This window comes from Lagopus leucura, unplaced genomic scaffold, assembly GCF_019238085.1.
Source record: "Lagopus leucura isolate 7727_CA_CO unplaced genomic scaffold, USGS_WTPT01 Super-Scaffold_100001, whole genome shotgun sequence".
NCBI classification, from domain to species: Eukaryota; Metazoa; Chordata; class Aves; order Galliformes; family Phasianidae; genus Lagopus; species Lagopus leucura.
Genome location: NW_024962262.1, coordinates 14,798,875 through 14,806,632, shown reverse-complemented (window position 1 = coordinate 14,806,632; position 7,758 = coordinate 14,798,875). Strand labels below are relative to the sequence as shown.

Here is a 7,758-nt window from a genome sequence, read left to right as displayed (position 1 = left end):
CCATGCTTCAATGTGTTTTTTATCTGTTGATTTTCAGGGAGTCAAAGGGGTGGAATTACAGGATCACAGAACTGCAGCACAGCTGAGGCTGGCAGGACTTCTGGGTCCCTCTGCTCCAGCCTTGTAGGGACACCCAGAGCAGGGTGCCCAGGGCCATGTCCAGGCAGCTCTGGGAGATCCCCAAGGTGGAGACCCCACAGCCTCCGTGCAGCCTGTGCCAGTGCTCTGCCAATGCACAGCACAGAAGGGCTGCTGGTGTTTAGAGGGAACCTCCTGTGCTCCAGTTTGTGCCCATGGCCTCTGGTTCTGGCACCGGGCACCACTGACAGAGCCTGGCTGTAGCCTCTTGGCACCTTTCCTTCAGACACTTATGGGCACTGATGACATCCCCCTGTGTGTCCTCTTCTCCAGCCGAGCAGCCCTGGCTCTCTCAGCCCTTCCTCATAGCAGGAGTACTCCTGGCACTTGCCATTTCGGTGTCCTTCTCTTGAACACTCTTCAGTACATCCATGCATTTCTTGTCTGAGGGACCCAGAACACCAAGTGCATCCTCACCAGTGTTGACTAGAAGGGAAAGATTGTCTCTCTTCAATGACAGAATCATCGAATCATCAAGGTTGGAAAAAACCTCCAAAATCATCAATCCAACCGTCCACCTACCACCAGTATTTCCCCACTAAGCCATGTCCCTCAGTACGACATCTACATGTTTTTTGAACGCCTCCAGGGAGGGTGACTCCACCATTGGGCAGCCCATTCCAACATCTAACCACACCTTTGAAGAAGAAATTTTTCCTAACGTCCAATCTGAATCTCTCCTGGCACAACTTGAGGCCGTAAACATGCAACCTGGTGTTAACACTTTTCCTAATGCACCTGATAATACTGAATGAGAAACACATCAACCTCCTGCTAGATATCTCTGAATAAAGTCAGTAGAACCACAAAGCAAGTAGAAGATGCTAACACCTGTGAAAAAATACTGAGAAGGGGAAATAAAATGAGAAGAAGGCAATGAAGTGGCAGGTGGATTGTCCCTCCATACCTCTGCTGGTCCATCACTAAAATGCTTTTCCGAGGGCAGGGCTTTCTTCTGCCTGAGATTTCTTCCTGCAGCCCTTCCCTAAGGCAATAGACACATTCCTGCCAGCTGCATTAATAACTTCCACCTTGTGACACCGAAAACACTGGGGAACTGTTTAAAAGCGTCCTGTCTTGTACAGATACACACAGAAGCAGCAATTACAGTAACAAGAGGAATAATAATAACAAGAAAAAGCACAAGGTGGAAAAAGTCTGTGGAGGAAGTGTGGGCGAAAGCATTTTATCAGGTTCCTAGCATGAAATATTCCCAAGCAACAGACACTGCGAAGTGGGAGAAATCCAGAACTTCTACAGCATTTTGTCTGAACGCCCTCGCAAAGAGAAAGCAGTGGGCTTCAAGACAGGTATCAGGATTTTGCCAATAATAAAATATACCTTTAGTTTTAAATGTGTTTCTTAACCCACTGTGTCACTTTGGCTCTATCTGAAGGGTTGAAAACTAAGTGCTTTTTTCTCTGCTTGTAATCCATTTCCTGTGGGTTGTTATTAGCACCTATCTGTCTGGCAGGAACTACCCAGTTACCGCGTTGATCAAACCTTACCTTTGGATGTTATCCAAAATTGCTTAACAGAAAAGAATCCAACTGGCATATCTCCTATGAGGAGAATGAGCAACATTTCCTTGAAGAATTTACTCAAAGTAGGCGTGTGTATTATGTGCCAAGAAAAGAAGGAAATTTGATGCTAGCATCAGTTGATGAACATTAGCATATATTCTTTATGTGGTACATGCTAAAGGCAATGCTGGCAAAAACATGCAGGAAAAAAAAAACATTAAAAAAATCATTGTTTTAAGGTCTTTCTGCCTCAATTTAGGGAGAGAAAATGACAAGTTCTTCAATTGATTTTTTTTTTCTTTTCCCCGTGAAGAATGGAAATACTTCAAGAGATGGGGGTTTTCTTGTGAATGTCTAAACACAACATTTGCACTGATTTCAAAATCTGTATGTTTCAGCGTGTCCAACGCAGCCAAAATATTTTGCTTAAAGAAAGCAGGCATGTGTTACTATTTTCAATGCGTTTCATGTAAAAAAAAAGTCAGTAATGAAGCGTTCGCTTTGTTGATCCAGTTCTCACTGAGTCATTAAGGGCAGGGAACAGAAGAGACAGAAGGATATGAGACATCTTTGAACGCAGCATATACAGCGGACTACTGAGAAATTCAAACCCAAACGTCTAGACTAAGTGCAAAAAAACTTGAAGGGAAAGAAAATAAAAACAACACACAGAAACACAACTTGGAACGAAGTCAAAAAAACAGGATGAAATGAAACAAACCCCCAGGCTGCGTTGGAGATGTTTTGATGCAGTTTGGCAGATCAGCTATATGCTCACTTCCTGCTCCCAGGCCAGCTGTGAAGATCTCTCTCTGAATTATGGACTCATAGAATCGTTAAGGTAGGAAAAGGCCATTAATACCATCTGGTTCAACCGTAGACCTCTGGGAAGGTTTCCTCCCAAACCACCACCCCCCTTTCCTCCAGGGGACAGGTGCCACGGTTTATTTTAGTGGGCAGCACCTCCTCAACCTACGTTCCCTTGTCTTCAGTTCTCTTGCCCCTCTGAAAACATAGCAGCATGCCCCTAATAAATAAATAAATAAATAAATAAATAAAATCAAAATAAAATTAAAAAATCCTGTGGTTTTGACACTTGTCCTCAAATTCCATGTCTGCTTTGACAGAATTACATTTTTTGGAGGAGTACTCGGCCTGTGATTTTCCATTAGTTCTGTCAAACAGTTCACAGACCTTGGTCTCTGTAAAATGGGGCTCTCAGATAGGGTGAGAAAAGCTCACATGAGGGGAAATCACTAAGGGCAGGCTTGTCAGCAGGTTTGAATCCATCCTCTGAACAGAAAGAAGTGAAAAAACAAATTTGGCATTTTGGAGCCCAAACTAGCAGGCCTGATCTGAAATGACATTGCAGTTTTCTTTAGCTAGTAGGAGCTGATTTCTTTCCTCCTTATCCAACACGACCTTGAAACATACCTTAAGCTTAAGTAGGTTGTTGTAGTCTTCGGGGGCCTATACTAGCTTTCCACTAATGGAAACCAAGTTTTGAACTCCAGGGGATGAAATGAGGTGAACAAAATTGTGTATCTATCTAGTCACAGCTGTAAGATTTAGGGCATACGAAACAAAAAAATGGTGCAAAAGGGACACCAAGAACCTGTTTGAAGTTCAAGGTAGCAGAATATGTATAGGGCTGGATCTGAAGAAGTAGCTTAAATAAGAGTCTTGTTTCTTGTTTTTGGTTTTTGTGGTTCAGCAAGGTGCAAGGATGACAAATACTTAATAGCAGACCACTTCTGCCACAAAGCATGGCCATGGCTAAAGAGGCTGGATGATGTCGAAGGGTACAAAACAGCAGTCATATGTGGTCCTTCAGTGCATCACGTGGTAAGTAGAGGAGCTAATATGACTCTGACACCAATTCTTAGTCTACAGCCCTTTGTAGGATGGCATTCCTTAGCAGTGTCTCTCACCTGGGGGTAAAGGGAAGGAGACCAGACATCCTTGGACAACCACATGCAATTTCTCACCGTCATCAAAAAAGTAACCAGCTGTCACTCATCTGGTTTGCTCCCTTCTGAGGTTACAGCCCTACAACAAAAGCAATTCATCAACAGACCACTCATAAACTCACATTCAACAAAAATAGTTCATTTTTCTACCGCTGGAAGAGCTGCAGCAGTTTCAGTCCCCTGATGATCTATACCACTGCAGCACTTCCTTGGGCTCAAGTTAGTGGTGGACCATTTTAACTTAGTAAGATACTCTGTAAGCTTAGTAAAATACAGAAGGCACTTCACCTTTTTATTGAATGGGAGGGCAGGAGAGGCAATAGTACACACGCTACTTTTTGTAACCTACCCTCAGTTTGCAGTATCCCAGTGCTCTGTATGAAAGCCTAAAACCACAAAGAAAATGAACATATATTTAAATATTAGCAGTGCAATTTCCTTTCTTCTGTTCTTGTGAATTCCAACTTGATGTTTGCACTTACCAAGTAGACAACCCAAAGGTTGCCTTCTGTGATCAAACCTGGCAGCTGCGAACTCAAAAGGGCAGGCACACAGAAAAGCTGGAGAAAAGATCAGTGTGGCTTCACATGGTGATGGAGCTTCTTTTCCTATCTCCTCTGAAATTCTGTGCTTTCACATACCCTACTGTTGTACAGCAAGAGGAAAAGAAAACAATCAGTGAAAGTGTTGAGTTTGTAGGAGACACGAGATCCACTTGAAGAGCCATGAGACGCTGGCTGGTGTTCAAGGGTATGCTGGTAACTCGTAAACTGAGAAGCCTCCAAGTGAACACTGTGTGTTAATAAAAGGCTTGGTTGGAGGGCAGAGAAATGTGCTGCTCCTTAAGGCGTGGTGCCCCCAGAAATGGATGCACACGGTGTCCACCTCTGCTCTGCCTTTAATGCAGGGCCCATGTCCAAGCCCACGTCCCAGCCACGGATCGCATCCCGACCCATGCCTTGAAGGACTACGTCGCAGTCCTTGCCCTACACTCGGGACCAGCTGCTGCGCCCAGACCCCCCAGTAAGGGGCTGCTCAGTAGGGCTGCCCCTTATGCTCTCACCTCCTCGGGTCCCTCCTGCGAGGGTAAAGAGCTCGAAGCTCCTTCGATGAGGGCCGGGGGTCGCGGGCCGGTCCGGTCCGCGGCAGCTGGGAGGCGGCGTGAGGAGCCGTCCGCACTCCCCGGGAGCTCCCCGACAGCCCGAGCGGCCGCAAACAGGCTTAAGGCCGAGGCGATTTGCGCGTAATCCCCGGCACGGCCCGGGGAAAGGGGCGCGGTGCCGGGGTGTGGGGGGGGGGGCAGCTCGGTTAGACCCCCGGGAGACGGGGGAGGGAGCGGAGCTGGGAGAGGAGGGAGGAGGGGGCCCGGAGGGGGCAGGGGGAGAAAAGGGAGGAGCGGCAGGGGGTGGAGGGAAGGAAGAGCGGCGTGGGGAAGCGCTACGCTCCCGAGCGGCGGAGGGAGGGAGAAAAGGAGGAGGCGGTGGAACGCGCTCGGCTCCGTGGGCCGAAGGTCGGGCGATGGAGGAGCACGGGGAGCCGTCTTACAGCGGCCGCAGCCCCGCCTGGGAGGAGCTGGTAGGTACATGCGTGCCTCGCCGCGCGCGGGCATTTCCTCCTTTCCTTCCTGCTCCCTGCTGTGCGGTTCGGGCTGTCATCCCGCTGCGCGTCCCCGGGGCCGGAGTTGGGCGTCCTGACCTGAGCGGCACCCGGAGCCCCGCCGCCAACTTTGCCGAGAGGACCAGAACGGGATGGGGGTACGGAACGCCGCCGTAGCGTCCGGAGAACGAGAGAGATACTCTTCCAGGGAGATAGACTTTTCCTATTGTTATTTGTTCCTATTTAATTTCCGCAGCCGGGCTGGGAATCGCCTCCAAGCTCTCCCCGTGGCGGAGCCGAGCCGGGGTTCGGGTGCCTCCAGAGGGGGTTCCCCGAGAAGGCTGCCGCTTCGGTATGCTGAAGCCGCTGGGAGACTCTCCTCCCAGCGAAGGAAATCGTGTCACCGGCATCCTCCGCCGGCGATAACATCAGATTTCCCCTGTCGGCATCCCGCCGTAGGGCTTTTCTCCATTGTGCAAACACACGCACACGCACGGCGGACGGGGAGGGCTATTAATAGCCCCTGGGTCGCCGCTCTTGAGGTCTCGGGCTGCCCGAGAGGTCAGGGCTGGGCTGTCCCTGGCCATGAACTCTGTGGGGCGATGGAAGCATGCACCCATAACACGGCCACGCTTCCCTTCAGGTGGCTGTGCCTTTTTTTTTCTTTTTCTTTTTCTTTTTTTCTTTTTTTTTTTTTTTTTTTTTTTTTTTTTTTTTTTTTTTGCCAGCCTGCACGGGTCCAGCCCCTGGTTCTATTTCTAAAGGCATTTTTTAACAGTGGAGTGGGAGAGCCACACTTTGCCTGTCCCAGTCTGCACACTCCCAGGAATCTCCCTGGAGATACCTGCTGTTGACCCGCTGCCACCCTACCAGGATTTGCAACCCTGTGCCTTCCCAAATACATTTTGACCAGCCTCGTTTTCTAGTGAAGTTGAACCCTTTGCTGCCCTCCGTGGTCCTCAGCTGAAGACGTGGCCGCAGATGCAGCTGTGATAGGGAGCACAGCTGGATGTGAGACGTTCCAGCAATATGGAGCTGACATCCACAGGCAGCGCACAAAGGCAGACCCTAGATTTTGCCTGGAGAGATGAAAATGCTGTGGGAGGAAAACAGCGAATCCCGTTCCCCTGAACGTGTTGTCCTACTGAACAGTGACATTTACATTGGCTGCCAAACTCAGCTGAAAGTCGGGAGGCAGACAGATAGCAGCCCCTCCATATGGCTGGAGCAGCCCAGCCTGCTCCCTTCTGGGTGCAGATAAACACAGAGAACTTCCTTTCTTCCCACCCCCCCACCCCCCCAATCTCCCCCTCCTCCCATAAAGGAGAGGATTTGGGTCATGTTTATCATTCTGTGTCTGCATTTGTTCAGGGTACACACATGAATGCAGTTTTAAGGCTAACCACTGCATTCGTTTCCTTCTACAAGTCTCCAATTTCAGTCCAAGCACTCAGTCCTCTACCTGGTAACCTGCTGGTAAAACACAGCATCTTTGAGGCAAAACTGCATCGTTCTTCTTCATATAGATCATATCAATCACCTTCTTCGACATGGGCTTTGTCTTGAAATAAGGACAAAGGGAGATTTAGATGAGGAACTGCATGGGATAGGAAAAATGTGCCCAAAACTGTCATTCTCTCCCTTAACATAGAAAAGGAACAACAGGGTGAGACAAACCATTGCAGGTTTGGAATCTGTGCACAGTGATTACCTCTGTGAGTTGCTGGGTGTTGGTGAGGAGTGCTGTCAGGGCTGAGCTCGACCATGCGAAATTTAGGATATCTATAAAATCCTGACCTTAATTCCCAGCTCACTGTTGAACGGAGAACATCTTCCCACTTCAGTAAGAGCCGAACAGAAGTATCAGCATCAGGCTCATCCTCTGCCTTTCAAAGGGACATTCAGGGGCACTGCACTCCAGACCCACGCAATCTAGGCTACAAAGTCCTATACCTTTCTTCCACATCTCATATGGGACCCCAGCCTTACCTTCACCTTTTGAGGTGGAGGAGAAAAACTTCTTATCCTCCAGCTGGCAGATGCCAAAGTGACCTAGAGAAAAAGAGGTAAATACGCCTATTATGGTGGGAATCAATATTAGAGCTGGAAGCATTTCTGTTCCTGGAATCAAATGATGCGTTAATCTGCATTATAAGCCATAATCTGCAGAGCAGCTGGAGTGTGTATTTGGGTTTTTGGTACCTCGCATATGCTTTTTAGTGATGTGTACTCTGTTATCAGCACTGGAAGCTGTTTGGTGGAAAGATTCTTACAGTGCACATATTTACCCAGCACTTTGGAATTCTTTGAATATAAAGGGCAGACCATCAGCTGATGTTAATTGCCGTGACACAAATGATGTCAGTGGGGCTGTTTTGTGTCAGTTGAGAATCTCTCTTTCAGTGCCAACCTTTCTTTACTCTTTCCACCAGCTTCCTTTAGTAAAGCAATTTAAGGGAATTATTAAGAAATGTGAAATTGAGAATGTGAAAGACATAATTCACACGCGTATCACATGTGCTCTTCAGGAG

General features: G+C 48.2%; 1 long non-coding RNA gene across 1 annotated transcript; it reads right to left on the bottom strand.

The window, feature by feature from the left end:
• Positions 1–257: 257 nt before the first annotated feature.
• LOC122178029 lies at positions 258–4,018 on the bottom strand. Its single transcript, XR_006178222.1, has 3 exons — positions 3,981–4,018; positions 3,593–3,710; positions 258–564 (listed from the first exon to the last, which is right to left on the bottom strand). It is a non-coding gene; the product is annotated as an uncharacterized LOC122178029 (long non-coding RNA).
• Positions 4,019–7,758: the final 3,740 nt, after the last annotated feature.